The sequence below is a fragment of the Sinocyclocheilus anshuiensis genome, unplaced genomic scaffold, assembly GCF_001515605.1.
Source record: "Sinocyclocheilus anshuiensis isolate Anshui unplaced genomic scaffold, SAMN03320099.WGS_v1.1 scaffold116, whole genome shotgun sequence".
In the NCBI taxonomy this organism is placed as follows: Eukaryota; Metazoa; Chordata; class Actinopteri; order Cypriniformes; family Cyprinidae; genus Sinocyclocheilus; species Sinocyclocheilus anshuiensis.
The window spans coordinates 579,425-584,549 of record NW_015554064.1 but is presented as its reverse complement, the minus strand read 5'-3'; the positions used below and the strand labels follow the sequence as shown (position 1 = coordinate 584,549).

The 5,125-nt window shown below is 35.7% G+C and overlaps 1 pseudogene; it reads right to left on the bottom strand.

The window, feature by feature from the left end:
* LOC107668634 (netrin receptor UNC5C-like) overlaps positions 1–5,125 on the bottom strand; it is a 73,991-nt pseudogene that overhangs the window by 3,618 nt on the left and 65,248 nt on the right.

Here is a 5,125-nt window from a genome sequence, read left to right as displayed (position 1 = left end):
AGCATTTAAAGAATTTAGGGGAAGCATTTAAATAATCCTGTGAATGCACTTAAAGAATGCAGAATCGAATCGTTATAATCGAATCGAATCGAATTTAATTTCATTTAATTTAATAAACTTATGAATCGTGAATCAAATCGAATCGCTGTCTACCCAAAGATTCACAGCCCTAATCTTAATAAGCAATAAGGTACGAGAGGCCGTGCTGTATCGTGAATAAATCACGGCTGAAGGGGCTGCAGCCATGGTTTATTCACGATAGAGCACGGCCTCCCGTACCTTATTGCTTACATATCTACTGTATATATGGTAATAACTCTGAATAGTCGTCGGTGGTCTGACCTGTCCAGGTTGAGTTTGTGCGCCAGCATCCTCCAGTCGTTTCCGCGGGTCTGCGGCGCGTCCAGACTCCCACACAGCTTCTGCCGGATGGACAGCGGGATCCGGAAAGCGTTGGGACCCACCAGTGTGGTGATGTTACTGGCCGGATCCAGAAGAGACGTGTCGATGCACTGAGAGTCCTGAGCAAACACACACCACAACAACATCCTACATCAGTGTGCTTTAATCCATCAATTAATTTACACTTCTGATGAAATGTTTACAATATTTTATTTTCCCTAAAAATTGTTTTATACTGTTATAAATAGAAATACATATATATGTATAAATAAAAAAAGAAATGGGTAAAAATAAGCAAATGAATAAGCCAATATATATATATATATATATATATATGTGTGTGTGTGCGTGTGTGTCAACAAATTTATAAAAATGATTACAGTTATAATAAATACATATATAAATTATTATTATTAATTATCAATCTAAAATATTTTTTATACCATTTATAATAAATAAAAATATAGAAATATAAAGATACAATAATGATGCTGATGATAATAATAATAATAATAAAACATCACAATATGTCGTCAAAATATTTACTAAAATGTTTATAATAAATAAATAAATCATATTGTAAACATGTTTTAATTTTTAAAACACACATGCATATATATTTTAATTCAAATATTTTGTAAAAATACATAATATATTATTATTAATTATTCAGCCCTTCAGACTGAATTTTGTTGAAACAAAAAAAGTCAAATGAGTTCCCGAGTTTAAAAGATGCGACCATTTTACCCATTAGAATAAACTGCAATAAAGGAGAAGCAGAAAGTGAGTTCCTGCAGGAGACGAGACGCGGCTCTGAGCGTGAGATCAGCAGGACTTTATGACAATTAGTGGAGGACACGCGCGTTCAGTCAGCGCCGCTCCTGCCGACTGAAGCACGAAGGTCAGAGTTCAACCGTCAGAAAGTGCTCATTCACTCTCGCTCAGACGTCCTCCTCCTCAAATGTCAGCGGGATCTGATTCTGATGAGCATCTTACACAGAACAGCTCTGAATCCAGAACGGCTTTAACACGCGCCTCCTCAGAGGCAGAGAAACGTCTGTCTGATCCGCGACAGATGCTTGAGTCAGAGTGAGACCTCACCAAGAACATCTCATCACACTTACAAACATCTGCTCAAAGGCAGTGTTAATTGAAGCAGTGATATTTTAGTAAAGTTAATCAACTATTACAGTTTTTAGTAATATTTATATTTATATAGATATAAATTTTTATTTTCATTTTTAGTGATTTTAGTACTTTAATTATTTAATAAATAAAAAAAATCATTATTTTAGTACAACAAAAATGAGAAATGTTAACTTGTAACATTCTAAATTTTAGTTAAAATTTATTTTATTTCAAGTAACAAAAAATGATTGTCCTTATCGTTTTTATTTCATTTTTTTTTTAATGTTTCTACTTCAATGAAAAAGAGAAATGTTGCCTTAGCAATTACCTGAAAAAAAAAAATATATATATTTTTAGTTAACTTTTCTTTTCTTTTTTAAGCAATAATTATTTAATTAATTAATTGTATATTTGTTGTTAATTGTTCTAGTTAACGCAATAGCCCTGGTCTCAGTGTGTGTGAATCAGTGTCAGAGTCCTCTGCACAATCTGACTTTGCTGCAGCCTGGAGTTGAACTGCTGGTTCCGTCTGGTCAGAGGAGAACTGGCCCCCTGACTGAGCCTGGTTTCTCCCAAGGTTTTTTCTCCATTCTGTCACTGATGGAGTTTTGGTTCCTCTGGCTTGCTTAGTTGGGGACACTTAATATCCAGCGATATCATCGACGTGATTGCACAGATACTATTTAAACTGAACTGAGCTGGAACTGCCTTTAACTGAAAATTGAGTGTTTACTATTATCCTTTTGTATTATTGACACTATTTTCCTATTTAATGCTGTACAGTTGCTTTGACACAATCTGTATTGTTAAAAGCGCTATATAAATAAAGGTGACTTGACGACTTGTTTGATAGTGAAGTGTGTTTGTGCATCTCTCTTGCGGTGATGTTTTATGTAAGCGTGTCTGAGTGCTGTGTTTGAGCGACTGACCTCAGATAGTGTGCTGTTGAGCTGGAATATCTGTCCTTCTCCCTCCACCTGTCGCACACACAGCTTGCAGGAGAGCTCGAGTGTGGACACACACACACACAGCATCAGCACTAGCACAAATATAACACGGGTAAATACTAGAGCAAAGGCGTGACTTGACCCCCCAAACCTGTTAATATATTCCATGTTATCCAAAAAAAATAAGCTGCACTAGGTAGTTTTTTGTATTTTATTTCACATTTTCAAAAACTTTTCTTTTCTTTTCTTTTTTTTCAGGTTTTTTATTATTATAATTTTTTTAATGACACATATGCAACGCATATACTACATTTTGTTAAATTATAGGATAAATTGAATAACAAAAATGAAATAAGTTAAAAAAGTTGAAAACAGTGATGAACAGCAGCATTTAAGAAAATAATACATACAATATTAATATTAACTGTATTTTCCAGAAAAAGAAGTTTCACCAGGTCAAAGTTGCATTTAAATAAAATAAAATAATATTAATAATAACAATAAAATGTGACTTTTTATATGACATATGCATTTCAAGGTTTTATTTTATTTAAGTTTTTGCATTTTATTTCATATTTTCAACAGATTTTATTTTCATTTTTTGGTTGTTTGTTTTAATGACACTGATGCAACTTATCTATTACACTTAAAAATAATGTAAAACACCGGTAAATAAAACTAAATGTGTATTTCTTTAATAACCATTATAATCACTAAAAACTTGTATTTTAGCTCCTCTCACTCCATAACAAATCCTTTAAATTGAACAGTTTTCAGAACAGAGCAGGAATGAAAATATGAGTATACAACCAAACATATATTATATGTATATATTATAAATTATATTGGCATTCATTACATACAACATTTATTATAAATGCCAAGTCTATATATGCCTTACAAATTATAATAAACAATAATAACACTTCATCTATCATTTATTTTTATTCTTGTAGTACATTTATATTACATTATCAAACAGTTGTTTATATAATAATAATGAAATTATAATTTTTGATATAATAATATATTCTAATCATAATATAAAATATTTCAATTATAGAATTCATTCTATATTTTAAAAAGAAAAAATTAATATTATATATTTTGTTTAAAAAGAATTATATAATGAATTCTGTAATTTATATTTTATTAAATATACTGTAATATAATTATAATGGAAACACACACACAAAGTATACATTATAATAATAAACTACTATGTGCTATACTGAACATGTTTTGCATGACTGGCATCAACTGCATTATAAAGTCAGATGGTAAAACGCTCATTTCTATTCTGGAGAATCTGTGAGTACCTGGTATTTGGCGATGAGTTTGCTCTTCCAGAGAGTGTGTGGGACGTCGTGCAGCGACAGACGCAGGTTGTGTGTGCTGTCCTTGAAGTTCAGAGACTTGGGTTCATCCAGCAGCTTCCCGCCCATCTGTTTCTCCATCTGAAGCACCTCCTGACGGACACACACACACATACACACACACACAGGAAGTCCGTCAGCGCTCAGCATGAACACACACGTCAGCTCACACTCAGTCTGCGCTTTAGTGGGACGTGCGGTGGGTTCATGCGTCCAGGGCTCAGAGAAATCATATTCATATCATTCTTTATATTCAGTTGCCTGCTGACACCTACACTACATCTGCTGCTGACGCCCACACACACACACACACACTAACACACATTAACTCACACACTCACAAATACAAATACACACTCGTATTCCCAACATGATGGCGTAATGGTTTTTATACTGTACAAACTGTATTTTCTATCGCCCTACACCAACCCTACACCTAAATCTACCCCTCACAGAAAACTACTGGCAATTTTGATGTGTGTGTGAGTGTGTGTGTGTGTGTGTGTTTGTGTGAGTTAGTGTGTGTCTGTGTGTGTGTGTGAGTGTGTTAGTGTGTGTGTGTTAGTTTGTGAGTGAGTGTGTGTGTGTGTGTGTGTGGGCGTCAGCAGCAGATGTAGTGTAGGTGTCAGCAGGCATACAGGTTTGGAACAAGTGGAGGGTGAGTAAATGATGACAGAATTTTCATTCTGGAAGTGAACTAATCGTTTAATTAAGCACAGGGAATCAAATGAATCACTGAATCATTTCTGGAGTGGTCCTTTAACATGAATCACCTGAATGAAGTGATTCACTCAAATGAATCTTCCTAATGTGTCATATGACAGGACAGTTTATGAAAGAGTGACTGTGCTGTAAAGCTGCGTGTGCGACACAATGTGTCGAGAGTGGTGTTTAGTTGAACTGCTTCGAGGGTCTGCTGACCTTGAGCGCGTCCTGCGTATCGTCCAGACAGTAGACTCTGATGTTGTACTCCAGGATGGTGCAGCTGACCGGGCCGAAGATGGCCAGCTTGAGTCTCTTGGTGGCGGCGGCGCTGACCGACTGACCCCCCAGACAGTATGTGCCCAGCGTCTCCGTCAGGATGTGACATGCTTCCTCATCCATCTGAATGTAGCAGGGGGGGTGAACAAAGGCCTCCTGTAGCGACTCGATGCGTTTTTGTAATAATAATCACTTTAATGTAGCTTGCGCTCTCTGTGGTAAACGGAAGCAGCTCCGGGCGGATGACGTATGAGTTCAGCGCTGCGCATGCGCCGGTGAGTCTCGTGAAAA